Source organism: Saccoglossus kowalevskii, unplaced genomic scaffold, assembly GCF_978046115.1.
Source record: "Saccoglossus kowalevskii unplaced genomic scaffold, keSacKowa6.1 SCAFFOLD_24, whole genome shotgun sequence".
In the NCBI taxonomy this organism is placed as follows: Eukaryota; Metazoa; Hemichordata; class Enteropneusta; family Harrimaniidae; genus Saccoglossus; species Saccoglossus kowalevskii.
This window is the reverse complement of record NW_028188618.1, coordinates 3,093,679-3,111,107: the sequence shown is the minus strand read 5'-3', so window position 1 is coordinate 3,111,107 and position 17,429 is coordinate 3,093,679. Positions and strand designations below refer to the sequence as shown.

Genomic DNA, 17,429 nt, shown 5'->3' with positions numbered 1-17,429 from the left:
GTCTCGGCCCGAATTATTCAGCAGGCAGTAAGGATCGTTCTTCACACTCTGACACAGAGGTCCCAGTGACTCCATTATCTGTCTTTCAAGCACCCAGATTGTCAACTTTTTCTGGTGATGCTGAACGAAAAGGTGATGTGGATTTTGAAGTTTGGCTATATGATTTAGAATGTTTGAGGGAAGACAGGTCATCCAGCCCAAGTTTTATACTGCGCACAGCGACAGGATCTTTGAGGAGTTCCGCAAGAAAGCTTGTAATGTCCATGCATAAAGATGCTAGTTTAGTGCAGATAATAGAGAAGTTAGAAGGGGTGTATGGGGTAGTTGAAAGTGGAGCCATGTTATTGAGTCGCTTTTATGCTAGTAGACAGGGAGAGAATGAAAGCATTGCTGCTTATGGAGTACGATTAGAAGTAGAGCTAAACAAAGTTCGTAGGCGGGGTGGGATAACTGCAGCTATGGTTGACGAAACTCTCAGAACAGTGTTCTGGAGAAGTCTTCGAAACGATACTGTAGTGTCCATGGTCAGACATAAAGTTGATGGGTGTACAACGTTCGATCAGTTAAGGAAGCTGTGCCGGACTGCAGAGCAGGAAGCACTGGAGAGAGATATGGAGATAAAGTCGAAACGTAGTGCTACAGGTAGAACCCAACAAGTGAATGCAGCAGAAGCAGAATCGATTGACAGTTCAGAAGATATGGCGGCCAGGAATCTCAAGTTATTGACAATTGCCACTGAGGGTATCCATAACTTGGCAGATAGATCGAAGCAACAAGAGTTATCCATGGAGCAAATGGGGAACTTGGTTAATAGTACTCAGGAAGCATTGCAATCCCAGATGGAGAATCTTACCAGACTGGAGAGTCAAGTAAAGAGTCAGCGAGCTGCCCTGGATATGGTAAGCAAACAGGAAGGGAATTCATCGCAGGGTAACTCTTCACAGTATCCACAACCAAAGTGTTATAACTGTCAAAAAGATGGTCACTTGTCACGAAATTGCAAAGCGCCGAAAGTAGAGCATAGGAAGTGCTACAATTGTCATGTGGAAGGACACTTGGCAAAAGACTGCCCACAGAAAAAGCAAAAACCCAAGACTAACCTAATGAAAGGACACCAGAGACAAGCCCAGAAAGCAATACGTGTGCAATGTGATCCCACACCAGATGCAGGACTGATTGGAGGAGCAATGGAGGAAACAGTTTTTATAGAAGGTACCAGGTGTAGTTGCCTTATCGATTCAGGATCGCAGGTGACAACAATTAGTGAGATGTTTTACCGAAAATGTCTACCTCATGTACCACTTAAAAGTGTGGGAGATAGCATAGAGGTGCATGGAGCTGATGATCGTCCCATACATTTTACAGGGACTATTGAGGTGAGCATGGCCTTCCCCATAAATTTATTTGGTGATGACCATGCTTATATTATTCCGGTATTTGTAGTGCCAAACACACCCTATAATAAAAGAGTGCCTACAATAGTAGGGACTAACTTGCTAGAGTTGTTGCCCAGAGTATTGCTGAAGACTCAAAACAAGAAATGGACTGGTGGACGCTGTATGAGAATCTCCGCCACAGCTAGAACGGTGTTTCAGAAACTGGAAGAACGTGATCGGTTCATTGGGAAACAAGGTGACCTGGGGAATGTCAAAGCACTGATGACTCGACCCATCACTGTGAAACCATCCCACATGATGCTATTATGGGGACGAACTCGACGTGGACCAAGTGGTGATAAGTATGTGGTAACAGTAGAGCCTACTAGTAAGATGTCAGGTGACTTCACTACAAGCTCCACACTTAGTGTGCTGGACTGTCGGAAGAAGACAAAGGAGGCTGTATGTGTACAGAATATATCAAGGGTACCAGTTACTATTTGGCCTGGACAGGTAGTTGGACGTGCCTCTGCAGTGACATGGATTGGGAAACCTGGGGAATCACCGGATGAGTTTGATGAAGAACAGAACAAAATTCCAGTTGATAATTCAGCTCTCAAGCCAACAAGTACCAGAAAGATCGTGCTACAAGAAGGTGTAGAATTTGATATGTCGCAATCTCCCATTGATGAGAAACAGTTACAACAGGTTAAGCAGTTATTGGTACAGAACAAAGCAGTGTTTTCAACTCATGAACATGATTTGGGGTACTGTGATGTTGAGAAGCATCACATACGACTCACGAACAATGAACCCATAAAAGAACGATATCGCAGAATTCCACCATCTATGTATGCTGAGCTACGTGAGATCTTGAAAGGAATGCAAGATAGTAAAGTTACCCGTGAGTCACATAGTCCGTGGGCAGCCCCAATAGTATTGGTTCGCAAGAAGGATGGAACAGTACGTCTCTGTATAGATTACAGAAAGATAAATGCACGCACTATTCGTGATTCATATGCACTTCCTCGCATTGATGAAAGTTTAGATGCTTTGGGAGGAGCCAGATTCTTTTCATCCCTCGACTTAAAATCTGGTTATTGGCAGATAGGAATGGCAGAGGAAGATATCGAGAAGACAGCATTTGTGACACCACTTGGATTCTGGGAGAGTACCGTTATGAGTATGGGCCTCACTGGAAGCCCTGCCACTTTCCAGAGATGCATAGAAAAGTGCTTGAATGATTTGAATCTGAATATATGCTTGGTATATTTAGATGATATCATTGTTTTTGGCAAAACCTTTGAGGAACATTTAGATAGACTAGCAACTGTATTGAAGCGTCTCCATGAAAAAGGCTTGAAAGTTAAACCAAGCAAGTGTCAGCTGCTGCGGCACAGAGTGAATTATTTAGGACATGTTGTAACAGAGCAAGGTATTGAGACCGACCCGGAGAAAACAAGAGCATTACGTGAATGGAAAGTACCAACCAGTGGGAAGCAAGTGAAACAATTCCTGGGTTTCTGTGGATATTATAGAAAGTATGTAGAGGGGTATGCCAGGATTGCTCGACCTCTAGATGACCTTACCGTGGGATTGCCTACAAAGCACTCTCGTAAGAAAAAATATAAAGCCACCAGTGTTCAAATGGGAAAGAACATGTATTGGCATATGCAGATTATAGTCAGCCATTTGAACTACACACAGATGCAAGTTGTACAGGGTTGGGGGCAGTTTTGTATCAAGGAGAAGGCAAAGAGAAAAGAGTAGTCATGTATGCCAGCCGAGGACTGACAGCTAGTGAACGAAACTACCCTGCTCATAAGCTGGAATTCCTAGCACTAAAGTGGGCAGTAACCACTAAATTTCATGATTACTTGTATGGCAACAAATTCACTGTTGTAACAGATAACAATCCACTGACCTATGTAGACTGGACTGCACACCTGGACGCTACAGGACATCGGTGGATGGCTGCCCTGGCGTTATATGATTTTCGACTTATCTATCGACCGGGAAAGCAGAATGCAGATGCAGATGGTTTGTCCAGGAAATGCCATGGGCCAATCCCAGAGCGACCTTCTCATGTCCGTGAACTAGCAGCTCAGTTATCTAGAGAGAGAGAGGCAGAGATGGTGTGCCTATCTGAGCCAGAGGTGAAAGCCATGTGTGGTACACATCGCATTATACACAACCCTTGGGTGGAAGCCCTCAGCTGTAGTATTCAGGCTATTCCGGATAATTTAGTGAACCCACCACCTATTCCTGGGAAGCTATCCCTACCTGCAGTTACCATGGCGGAATGGAAGCAGTTGCAGAAAGAAGACCAAGATATTGGTAAACTTTATACCTACAGAGAGCAGAACCAGGCACCGAAAGCATGTGTACGCAAACAAGAGAACATTAGGGTCAGAATTGGACTCCGGGAATGGGTCCGATTATGCTTCAAAGATGGGGTGCTGCACCGTCGAAGGGTGGGGATGAATGGTGAAATCCACTACCAATTGGTTTTGCCAACCAAGTATCGGGGAGCTGCATTGGAAGGATTGCATGATGATGTGGGTCATATGGGTCAAGATCGTACGATGGAATTGGTGAGAGCTCGGTTTTATTGGCCGCTCATGAGCAAAGATGTGGAAGATAAGATTAAGAGTTGTGAGCGATGTACTCGCCGCAAGTTGCAAAGTCATCACCAAGTGACTGCACCTTTAGTGAACATCCAAACAACCCAACCTATGGAGTTATTATGTATGGATTATCTCACTATAGAAGACAATCGTGGAGGAGTTGGTAATATACTAGTGATGACTGATCATTTTACCCGTTATGCAGTAGCAATTCCGACTGCTACACAGAAAGCCAAGCTTACAGCAGAGACTTTATACAGACATTTCTTGACGCATTATGGGTTTCCTGCTCGACTCCACTCAGATCAAGGTGCCAACTTTGAATCAAAGGTCATACGAGAGCTGTGTGAGGTAGCTGGGATACACAAGTCACGGACTACTCCCTACCACCCCCAGGGAAATCCAGTGGAAAGGTTTAACCGAACTTTAATTGATATGATAGGTACAATGCCGACACTAAGAAAATCGGAATGGAAGAAATATATAGATCCTCTGGTGCATGCATATAATTGCACTCGAAATGATAGTACAGGGTATACCCCTTACTTTCTCATGTATGGCAGACATCCCCGATTGCCGATTGATGTATACATGGGGCTGAAGCCTGATGGGGAGGATGACGATGATAATGCGGATTATGTTAGTCAGTTACGTACAAGACTGAGTGAGGCATATAAGATAGCGTATAATAAGTCAAAAGAAAGTGCTCTGCGTAATAAAAAGAGGTATGATTTAAAGACTCAAGATGCTGTGTTAGAAGCTGGGGATTTCGTCCTGGTGAAAAATGTCAGTGTCCGAGGAAAGAAGAAGATTGCAGATAGATGGGAGCCACATCGTTATCAAGTAATCCGGAGAAGTAACCCAGATATACCAGTGTATGTGGTTAAATCTGAAAAACCTGGAAGTAAAGAGAGGGTTTTGCATCGAAACATGTTGCTTCCATGCAATTCTACACCTATTCCATATGTTGGGAATCCGTTGAAGGTTAAAGATACCATCACCATCACCAGTAAAGTCAAATAAGAAGAAGCACCATATGAAAACCAGAAATCAAGTTCATGGGCATGAGACCAGTACTCCAAGCCCTCCTATGGAGATTACTTTGGAGGACTCAGAGGTGGCCTTGAGAAATGATAATATGACAACTGCGATAGGCCAGAGTGCCGATGATCAAGTGCAAGAAGCCACTGATGAAGCAATAGAGGATGTTCAAATGGAAGGCGAGTCCAGTGAAGCTGACAGGAATGATTACGAAACCACTGTTTCAGGGATTCGCAGATCGTCAAGGACTAGACAATTACCTGTCAGACTTGAAGATTATCATTTGTATAGCCGGCAGACTAATAGGAATAATCCTAAGGATGAGCTGGAAGAGTCATTGGCAAAAGAGGTACACGATTTGGCCATACAGTTGGCTGAGATGAAGAAAGATTATGATGAACTGAGTAGTAATCAGTCACGAAAAACCCTAAACAGTAAGACTAATCTGAGATCTGAAGCTCCAATCTGGAGACCACATAAGCATAGTCTGGAGGAGTTGATAAACCGAAGAAATGCGGTGAAGTCCAGAGCTATGGCAGACTTATGGTGGAGAGGTGATCGGCCACGAGCATAGAGTAAAAAGGCCCGCTGAGTGAATGGGGGACGTTCCTAGAGCTAGCTAGTCAGATTTACGTAGCATACATTGTATATTGCTCTTTTATGTGCCATTCATTTTAGATAGTGGAGTATGTATTAACTGTATTGACCCAAGCGGCGTCCTGGGATGACGTAAAACTCACCCAAGGTGCGTCCTGGGATGACGTAAAACTCACCCAAGGTGCATTCTGGGATGACGTGAAAATCACTCAAGGTGCATTCTAGGATAACGTAGAACTCACCCACGGTGTGTCCTGATGTGATGTAAAACTCACCCAGGGTGGGGTTTGGAATTAAACCTACCTAATGAGCGTTCTGGGAGGATGTAAACATGGAATTTGGGATGATGATTTCTTTTCTGTTTGATTACAGGTACAGAGATGAAAATTGCAAGAATGAAGAGTGGAAAAGCTGATTTTTTACATGTAATTTTCAGTTGTTAATCTGAATAAATTAATTATTCATAACTGATGAAATTATCTGTGCACAGTTGGCTGAATGAGATGTGATGCATATAAGGTGTTCTGATAGCAGAGAAACTCCTTGTGTGGAGTTAAACACCTGTTGAATATGTAACCTTAGGACTGATGGTAAATTGTCCAGGTAGATGGCAGAAAAAGATGAAATCCCAACACCTGTGTCAGTGAAGGTGATACTGGTGGTGTGGGAATTCATTAGGTAAGTTAGGATGGAATGATTGATTTGTGTACAGGATGATAGGATTATAGTATTTATTCAGTCTTAGATGGGCCTTTGCTGTGTAAGCGGAGCTTGGACTCAAGAAATCCAAATGGTACTGACGGAATCCCTTTTGACGCTAAGAACGGTGGTGCAGACAGATGCTGAGGGATCTGACGCATTTGGCCACTGTGCAAGGACATTAAGAGATGACAATTCCAGGTATCTATTGGTGAACCGGAACCCTGTATTGGGCGAAGGTGAAGCCAGATTTGCGTTTTTGTACAGTAAGCATTGGTCTGTTTCCAGACAGCTTGTGTGTTCTTATCCTATGTATATACGAGCTAGAATCAGGTTTACCTGATGACAGTGAAGATGTTCTGTGATAAGACTCTATTTGAGAGATTACTGGTTTTTTAAGGAGTTCCATGGATTTGGAACTACCTTTCTTTTTGGACGGGGAGAGTGTAACCAATTGAAATAATTAGACCTTAATGATTTCATACGATTAAGAGTAGGGTACGATAGCTAGTACATGTGAGTATATGTATACCAGTTGGTGTTCATTGATACTTGAGAACCCACTATCAGTTGGTGAGAGTGACAGTTAATTAGTGTTATGGTTAGTGTGTGTGAACTTCAGTTAAAACTACAGGGAAAGTAAGAATTAGGTCAAAGCCAATTATGTGGTAATGAGTATAATTAGCAAAGATTTAATGTTTGAAGATTAGCCGTAGTATATCGTAGATAATTTGTGATTTTTATTAGGAGCTTTTGAGCGTTGCTTAATTTCTTCCAGAATTACTGTGTTTACTGTTTAAGTTTCCTATACGGGGTACTATAGCTTTCTTGGTAGCTATGGGGTAACCATGGAGACCAAATTGAAGATGAAGATGAAATCACTTATTACAAGCAAGTTAATGGCTACTTAGTACTAATTAGGGCAGAAATTAATTAGAATAGCTTAATAAGGAATTGAGGTGATTAATATTAATTAGACTAATTAGACATATGATAATAGTGTATTGACATAGGTTTCTTTATTTTTTAGTTTTATTGTTATTGATAATCACGCACAATTATCCAGATTTTCAAAGTTATAAGCACATTCCAGGCAATTTTCCCACTTTTTCAGAAACAATGGGCTGAGCTGTGTTTCACTCCATATAGGGATTGGGGAATTTTAGAGTCATTAATACCTGTCGAAAAGTACACCGTCATTATCAGATGATGGACTCCTTGACCTATGGGGTGCGTCCAAGGGTGGAGTTACCCCCAGTAAAGATACTAGCTTAGCTTGCAGGTTTGAATTAGTCAGCAGATAGTTCACAGAGTGTCGACAGTGTTTTGGGACAGCTCTGTGGGGAGTAGTTGCATTCCTGCTTAAACCAGGAGTCAGCTGGGATGTGGTTCTCATATTCAGAGAGCTTATGAGAAGAGGAACTCAGAGAACTGTGTTTTCGGGAGATCGGACCGGAATCAACGTTTCCAGCTGTATTTCAAGATTTCCTATGCAACGGGAGTGGGTGAATCTCACCCTGAACTTTTGGTGACTCTGTGGTGACATCAGTTCTCATCCATCAAAAGAACCGCTGACTGGTGACATCTGATAGCAGCTGTAACTAAGCTAATATAGGGTACAGTAATTCTACCTCTCAACTTTCTACTTTCAAACTGTCTGCTGAATAACACTTGTACTGTGAGTTGGGATTGATAGTCAAGTTGTGTCCCACTGTACAGAGAACTATTTCTGAATTATGACGATTGATTATGACTATTGTTCAGAATTTCAACAAATGAACTTTTGATAACATTGTTGTTGAACAGTGCCCTCAACGCTGTGCCTGAATAATCTGCGGACACACCCAGACCACGCCCATTGTTGTTGAGCAGCGCCCTCAACACTGTGTCCGAATAATCTGCGGACACACCCAGGCCACGCCCGTTGTTGTTGAACAGTGCCCTCTACGCTGTACCTGGCTAATCACCGGACACACCCAGGCCACGCCCTATTTCGTCGTGCAGCGCCCCCAACGGTGGATTTTGTCAAGCCTCAGGAACTGCACACTGAAGCTGACTGTGAGTGAACTGTGACCTGATGTGAACATCGATGCTGAACTGTTGACGTATTCATGTGTTTGTTACTTATGTACACTTGTGTTTTTTGATTGATTGATGGTTATTGTTCAGTTATTGTTGATAACATTGGCTTTATTTGGGACAAATTAGCTGATTTTGTTATTCATTGAGGGGCCGATTAGCACATTTAAACTCAAACACTAATTAGCTAAGGTTAGGTTTTCTTTCTTTCCTTGATATATTTTCAGGATATCCTATCTCACATATTTATATGCATATGCTAATTATTGTACCTTTGTTTATTTTACTGAAGTGGATTACATTAAAGATTGTGGAGTTAAAGTGCCTGTGTGTGCCGCCTGGTTTTGTTGCCCCTGCTTCCGGTCTTGGTGACTATATCGATGAACCACATGTATCTTTCCTGTGCCGAGCCCCAAAATTTATCTTTCCCGTACACATTTGTCCCACTGAATCAATGATCTGTGAGGCTTTGTGAACGGTGTGTTACAAAAACATATACTTGCATCCACATTTGACTTTTTAGTCTGCCATCAAGTTCAACCGAAGCGTATTCCTGTATCCCCCACAGGGTTGCTGCGCCCGCTGGAGGTCCCCTCTTGCAACAACCACTCCCATACACCGCCCTAGGCCCAAAATTAGCAGACCCATACAACATCGAATGATACCAACATGAGTTGCATTACACAGCAACCATAAGTAGCTTGTTTGAGTTGATTCGCACTCCACTTGAGTGCAGAAAACGGCTGAGAATGCTCGCAGTAGGAGTAGGATGTTTTCAATATATGTCTGCAATTTTTCGTCAATATGTCCACAGTGATATGTCTGCTGTAGGGGGCAATTTACATTGCGTCCGCAATAGGGGTATGGTTTGCCAATGTGCTGCCAGACCTAGGGGTCTATTATTATTTAGCAAGAATGCACATGGTGTAAGGTTTTAATATAGGGTGACCCCGGGGCGTGCGACAAGCATATTATTTCTAGATTCGAACCCACAGGCCATAAAAAAGGGTTAACTGGTATTGCGATGCTCATGATATTCTTCCAATGCACTCAAGAAAAAAAATATCGCGAAATATTCCCGACTTTTGGATGTTAATTTCATTCCATTGATTCGGCGAGGTGATAACTGAAAGCCTAATAATTATTTTCGAATTTATTCTATACATTTTGTAGGAGGCAATGTACGGACTCGAATCTTTACTGCCCGGATAACCGATATAGCAGCTGTTTGTTCAAAATATTTCCTGACCTAGTCGCTCAAACATATCCCGCTGTCATTTAAAGTATCCAGGTGGATTATCGATTGTACTGATTTTTTATTCAAAAACCGTACCGTCAACTCCAACAGCCCATATAAATGCATAATATGAGCCCACACGAAACAATTAAATATGTATCAATGGTTTTAATATTAGGGACTGCTTTTAGAACGAAGGGCAAGACTTGTTATTCCGCCATTTACTTGGAGGTGTATCTCAGGAAAGGAAAGCTGCTTAACGAAAATAAATTCTACAATTCGTGCATTCCACGCTCCTGGAAGAAATTTCGAAGTTTTGAAACTTTCTTAGAACGATACTTGCCTCGGTGGTTCATTGAAAAACAACCCCTTGCAGTGCGCTCGCACGCATTTAAACTTTGAAATGATTATGCAAAATGAAATATAGGAACTCAAATGTCAGAATTTTTTTTCGCAAACCAAAAACCACGTCATGGCTATTGTAATGCAAATCCTTATGTGGTGAAGTCACTGTACGCGTGTATGCGTAAAGCATGCAGCGAGCAAACGCCCTCTGTGTGGAGAGTGAGTCGGACTTTGGAGACGTAGTTTGCAGGCTGTTTATCCGGAGTATCACGAAAAGCGACATAACAATACATTTTACCAAACTAATTTAGTGCCACTGGCACAGAATTTATATTTACGGTGATCAGAATAAAAAGTTTTTGTACTTTGAACTGTCAAAAACTATATCACCATTTTTTATGTTTTAAATGTTACCACCGTCCAATTTCGTTGGGGCTCCGTGTTGTTTCCAGGAAAAAACTACAAGGCAGTATCGGAGGGAGAACGAGAGGTATATGCTAGTTGGTCCACCACAAAAAAGGGACCCTAGATTTTTCTACTTTTTTCATTTGCTATTTACGCTATTTAAATTGAATTTTTCAACATCACTAGTCGACTCTGATGTTCCCTCGGTTTATTTTATTTATATATTTTTAACTGAAAACTGTAAAAAAAATCGTGGCCTCTTTTGGCAGAAATTTCTAAAACATAGAATAACTTCAACAAGTAAAATCAAAAGCATATATCAAACGGCCAACTAATAAAATATTATAATAATTAATAAAAATTAAATAAAATAGAATAAAAATAATAAAGCAATGAAAGACAAACCCGACAATAAAGTAAAAATAAAAAAGAAACTGAAAAGAATATTGCAAAAACTAGAAATACATATAACTAGAAATATACAAAGACTAGAAATACATATAACTAGAAATATACAAAGACTAGAAATACATATAACTAGAAATATACAAAGACTAGAAATACATATAACTAGAAATATACAAAGACTAGAAATACATATAACTAGAAATATACAAAGACTAGAAATACATATAACTAGAAATATACAAAGACTAGAAATACATATAACTAGAAATATACAAAGACCAGAAATACATACAACTAGAAATATACAAAGACTAGAAATACAAATAACTAGAAATATACAAAGACTAGAAATACATATAACTAGAAATATACAAAGACTAGAAATACATATAACTAGAAATATACAAAGACTAGAAATACATATAACTAGAAATATACAAAGACTAGAAATACATATAACTAGAAATATACAAAGACCAGAAATACATACAACTAGAAATATACAAAGACAAGAAATACATATAACTATATATAAATATACAAAGACAAGAAATACATATAACTAGAAATATACAAAGACAAGAAATACATATAACTAGAAATATACAAAGACTAGAAATACATATAACTAGAAATATACAAAGACTAGAAATACATATAACTAGAAATATACAAAGACTAGAAATACATATAACTAGAAATATACAAAGACCAGAAATACATACAACTAGAAATATACAAAGACAAGAAATACATATAACTAGAAATATACAAAGACAAGAAATACATATAACTAGAAATATACAAAGACTAGAAATACATATAACTAGAAATATACAAAGACTAGAAATACATATAACTAGAAATATACAAAGACTAGAAATACATATAACTAGAAATATACAAAGACTAGAAATACATATAACTAGAAATATACAAAGACTAGAAATACATATAACTAGAAATATACAAAGACTAGAAATACATATAACTAGAAATATACAAAGACCAGAAATACCTATAACTAGAAATATACAAAGACCAGAAATACCTATAACTAGAAATATATATAGCTAGAAATATACAAAGACCAGAAATACATACAACTAGAAATATACAAAGACTAGAATTACATATAACTAGAAATATACAAGGACTAATATATAAAATTTGAGCATAATCAGTCGAAGCAGAGATTGGGCTCTAGAAGCGCATTCATTCAAACAAAATGTCCGCCAGTCAGCCATTTTGAATCCGATCTGAAAAATAAAATGACGTGCATCAGGAACCCCTACTCTCTAATGTATGTACCAAGTTTGAATAACATCCATCCATAAACGCCAAGATCAAGTTCTGGAATGCCAGAAATGCTTGATTTTTGATGATTTTTAAAGCACAAATGGCTGCAATTTGGCCATTTTGGATCAGATAGTCAAAGCAATATATCTATGTCATGATTTATAATATATAAAATTTGATCAAAGCATGAGTCAAAGCATGGCAGATATATGGCACTAGAACTGGATTCATTCATTCAGTCGGCCATTTTGAATCTTATCTATAAAAACAAAATGACATGCATTAAGATTCCATAATGCCCAACCTATGTACCAAGTTGGAACAAAATCCATATGTAGACAGCCGGGAAATTTGTCAGTGCAAAAATGCCCGCCATTCGGCCATCTTGAACCAGATCGTGAAACAAATTGATGTGCATATGTATAATATTATGTATGCTGTATGATTGTGATTGGTCCAGGCATGTCTAAGATACAGATCCAGACGCACGCACGCAAAGAGGTCAATCCATAAGTCCCTGTTTTCGGACTGCGTCCGATCTGGAACTAACAAAAGTAGCACCCTATGTATGAAACCAAAGATTGCAGGTGAAAGATAGTTTTGACTAAAAATATTAAAAACTCTACACCTAGTTTAATAACATACCCAATTAGAGTCCTTTTACACATTTATTATTTTTCTAAATTAATGAAGTCACAATTCCCCCAACAAGTGGTACATATTATTTACAAAAGGACAACTTGATATAAAGATCTTGAATAAGGAAATGGCTTTATCTGCCTCCCTATATGCTAATGTTTCCCAGAGGTGATATACCCACTAACAAATATGCGAGCATATTGTTAATAACCTTACTAAAACATGTTCGTATAAGCAATCTGTTTATATCATGTTAATATGGATTTCTAATTTTCCTTCAATTAGATTGAATACAGTCTAAATATTTGACAGTATATATTTTATATTTAATGATTTCCGCAGATTGATTTACGGAAACTGAAATTATGATATAAAGCCAAATTCATCTGAAGTGTGGTGCACATAATTGATTTGTTATTTAGATTGCGTGTCTAAAAACTCACTCAATAGAACATCACTAAATAGAAATGATTATACATATTCTTTTTGTTTTGCAATGTTTTCAATACTGTTGAGGTTTTAACTTTTCATTCGTATTTTATTCACAAAGTTTCCATGGTCTGACAAAATTTATCCTAATCATAATTCCTGCCAGTGCACCGACCAAGGTGCACATTTAAGAGACGATACAAATGTTGCTTCAGTTTGTATACGGTGTATCCTGCCGCATTTCCAGAACAAAATACAGTGTATTAGAGGATTTTCCAGTGTATACAGATTTTCTGGTGATTTAAATTTACATTTGTAGTATATTTTTTTTCTTCTAAATTCCGGACATTGAATGTCACTGTTGTCTCTCCTGCCTTTTTCTTGTAAGTGCTAGTGCTGACACAGAGCGACAGCATTGCCCCAGAAGTCATTTCCTGTTTGGGACTACATTTCCTGTGTGGCCATCTCCCTATCAAATGGCAATTTTAATGCGCTATCCTGGCGCCAACCAGGCCCGGTGGAATACAAGCAAGACGCATTCGTTAGTGAATGAATCTCGGCCTGTGGAATTGGCCTGCCCATTGGGTCTGTGGCACACTCATCCAGGGTAGGGGTTGATGTTCAGCCTAAGGAAGGATTTGAACCCGGGTCTACCGAACCTGAGTCTTATGCGACAACCACTTTGCTACCAGAGACCGGTTGTAATATACTTGGTTCCTGGGTAAAACATACAATAACGCTACACTTGATATTATATTAACCTGCCCTCGTGCAGTCGGGCTGATTTTAATGAAAGATGTGAAATGGTACTCACTCATAATTTTATACTTTATTTTAGCTTATTTGATCACGTTGAATTCTAAAATTTTGCATCTAAAGATCAAAAAGCATTAATATTTGGGAAGCTCGCATGATGTGCTCATACATGCAGTAGTTATTTTGAATTAAAAAACACAATTCAACTGCACCTACAAGAGCAACATAACCCTTAGCTTGGACCCATGTAATGCTGCTTGCTGCTTTGATACAATTGTAATAAAAAGATACAACCCATTATTATAATAGCAAATGTGTAAATATACAATTTCTAAGCAAATGAAAAGTCCAAATGACGATTATTCAACCATAATTGTCTTTATAGAGAACAAAATTTACTCTGAAATAATTTGTTAAAAAATCAATATACTTCTCAGATGGAAAGATAAGCAAATAATGGCAATGGGTTAAAATCTAGAATTAAATAAAAGAGCAACTTTTCGGAATAATTGTTTAATACTAGAAAATATGATGTAAAAAGTATATTACCTGCTGCCCCATCATCTGTATCCTTGTCCGGTGGATCGCCTGGTGATCCCGGTGGATCGGCTGGTGATTCCGGTGGATCGTCTGGTGATCCCGGCTGATCTATTAATAAATCCGGCAGATCATCTTGTGATCCACCGGATTCGGCTTTGAATCCACCGGAAGCAACTGGAGACCCAACGGAATCATCTGCCGATCGGGTTCTGATCCACCACTCGCACTTGCTTGGCGAATCTGTCGGTGAGTATGCCTGCAAGATATATAAGCTCAGTATAACTACTACAACATTTCTTTTTTGTGAATCAAGGTATAATAAACAACAAGTAAAAATTCAGAAAGAATACAAACTACACCGTTCGATTTTCTCCAAAAATGTAAATTAAATAAATTCTAGATATCTATATTAGTTTGTGTATTTTTTTCTTTATTGCGAAATAAAAAAAAATATTAATACAAAAAAAAAATAATAGTTTGTGTATAACAACATGTTGATATAGTAGATAAGTATAAGCTCACCACCATTTCCTATTACATAAACTATGCGCATGCGCACTTCTTTGTGGCTAAATTGGTAATCAGTTTAAGTGCGGTGTGTCATCTACTCTACACTGGGAATGTGCACAGTTAATACACTAGGAACAATATTATGAACAATACGAATCAGTTTTATTTAAAAAATATACTGTGGAAACTGGTTATATTAACATTATTTCATAATTTGTCCTTTGTCTTTGTCTTCATGCTTTTTGGGTGTAGTTTTAACATCTGTATATAGTGCAATGATTTGGCCTATGCCTCTGCTTTATTAACAATTGTTAAGCCTAATCAGTCTATATTATATAATTCAACTGCGGAAAAATACTAAGAAAAGGCATTGAAACCATGGAAACAGTGCAAAGATGATTTGTGATCTGCAATTTCTGAGTAATGAACAAAGAATAAACAAATGGAATGTTTGTAGAAAGGCTTCATAATTTAAGTCATTATTAACGCGAGCGCGCATTCCAGAAAAGACTAGATACACGGTTAGTAACCGCGCTTGATATTACTTTATGGGTTGAAAGCCCTAAAGAGCATCAATATAATCAATGCTCGTAATAACCGAAGAACACTGAAGCTATGACGGATATGCAGGAAATGCAGTATAGTAATTTATACCAAGGCTGTTTTGAATTGACCAATGAGCGTTCTAGAATTGCAGGGGTTGCATGCCGTAACTAATTAATGACATTCTGGGGGCGAAGCTACATCACTGAAAATTGTACATGGCGTGTGGAACGTTGGTGAAAACGGTTAAAGTCAAGAAAATATGAACAAAATTTTTCGCATGTAAGTGTAATCTTGTTACAAAGTTCACGAGAAGTTTTTTGAAAATGTTCGACTGTTGTTTTTACCTGTTGTGATTTCCAGACGGTGAAAATGCCCAGATACGCGCTCCCAAGAATATGAGCTCACCGACAACTTAGAATACGCAAATAATTTATTAGAAATTAATTTGCCGTGCTACTAATTAGTTAAATCGTGGTCACTTGATGTTAGAGTAACCATCACGTGACCAAGATTTAATTTGTACAAAACAACGATTGATAAAACAATCAGAAGACTTTAAATAACAGGTTTTTGTTTCTGTTCGGATTCTGATTCCAAGATCATCCAAAAATGATATGATTTTTTCCTCGCTTCAACTATACGGTTAAATAAATCTCGTCAAATTAATTGAACACGTCCGATATTCAAAAAAGTCCGATCAGATATTCTACGGTTTAGCATTTTTATCAGTCGCTGAAGTTCCAATAAGTTGACTTTTTAAAAAAAAAATAGCATAAATAAGAATGTACGGTTTATAAATCTGATTTAATGTTCCTTTTCGGCTGGTGTCAGGATTCGAACACACACAAACTCCGGTGAACATAATAATAGAAACAATCATTTAGACCACCTGACCACCAGTAAATCTTGCAAACAGTTGAACAATTGTTGGTTCACAGAAATAGACGTAAACACGATTTATTTTCGTGACTGAAAAATCAGCCAATGAGTGCCGTTTATTTAAATACATGCAAATATATTCTATTTCAAAATAAAAACGTTGGAAGTCATTACCTACTTGAACTTGAACGGTGAGTACAGGTTTATTTTCTGTCATTCACAGTACATTTTAAATAAAATTTCCTGTGCCACCAGTCATTATATAGCTTGAGATTTACCCTCTGTATGTGGCCTTTAAAATTGCATATCCATGAGTTCTAAAACATTAACGTATCAAATGATTATTCTATTTTTGAGACTTGCATTTATCTCCTGGTCTGGTGAATTCTCTCAATTTGGAAATAATAAGGTACACTTTTGTTAAATAATACTTTTACTAAAAGAGCATTTTATCACAGTCTCTCTGATATGTCATGTAGATTTGAAAGGCCGCTTACTGATGATCCAGTTGCAGTAACACATAACTGGGAGTAATCATTAAATAAACTTCCTGTCCACATTTTGACAGATGTTTTCATTTTACATTGTGATTGCTTGTTTCACAGGAAATGATACCTCGACTTGTTATATTGCTTGCATTATCATGAACGCGTACATGTTGATTAGTATTTTTCCTTTATACAAATACTGTCCGTGATGTTGTCGGGGAGGAGGGGGGGGGGCTTTCAGGACGAGGTGAAGAGAGTCTAACATTTACTTGTATCAAAGGTTTATTCCCAGCAACCACAGGAGATGCATGTTTAGTGAGTTTTGTAGAAAATATGCCGTGGACACGTATTATTTGTAATGTTACGTTCGCATATTCTTATTACATTTGTTTATTCTTGTCTCGTTATTATCTTTACCTTATTAAATCCTCTGATGATTTAGTTGTGTAATAAAGTTATTATTATTATAACTACTACCGTTGGTGGCGTATTATCTCCGAATAAATAGATCTGACTTGACCCCGTTGAT

General features: G+C 38.4%; 1 long non-coding RNA gene across 1 annotated transcript; it reads right to left on the bottom strand.

The window, feature by feature from the left end:
* Positions 1-13,994: 13,994 nt before the first annotated feature.
* Positions 13,995-16,724, bottom strand: LOC146726319 (uncharacterized). The gene is made up of 3 exons (XR_014928626.1): positions 16,587-16,724; positions 14,487-14,733; positions 13,995-14,054 (listed from the first exon to the last, which is right to left on the bottom strand). It is a non-coding gene; the product is annotated as an uncharacterized LOC146726319 (long non-coding RNA).
* Positions 16,725-17,429: the final 705 nt, after the last annotated feature.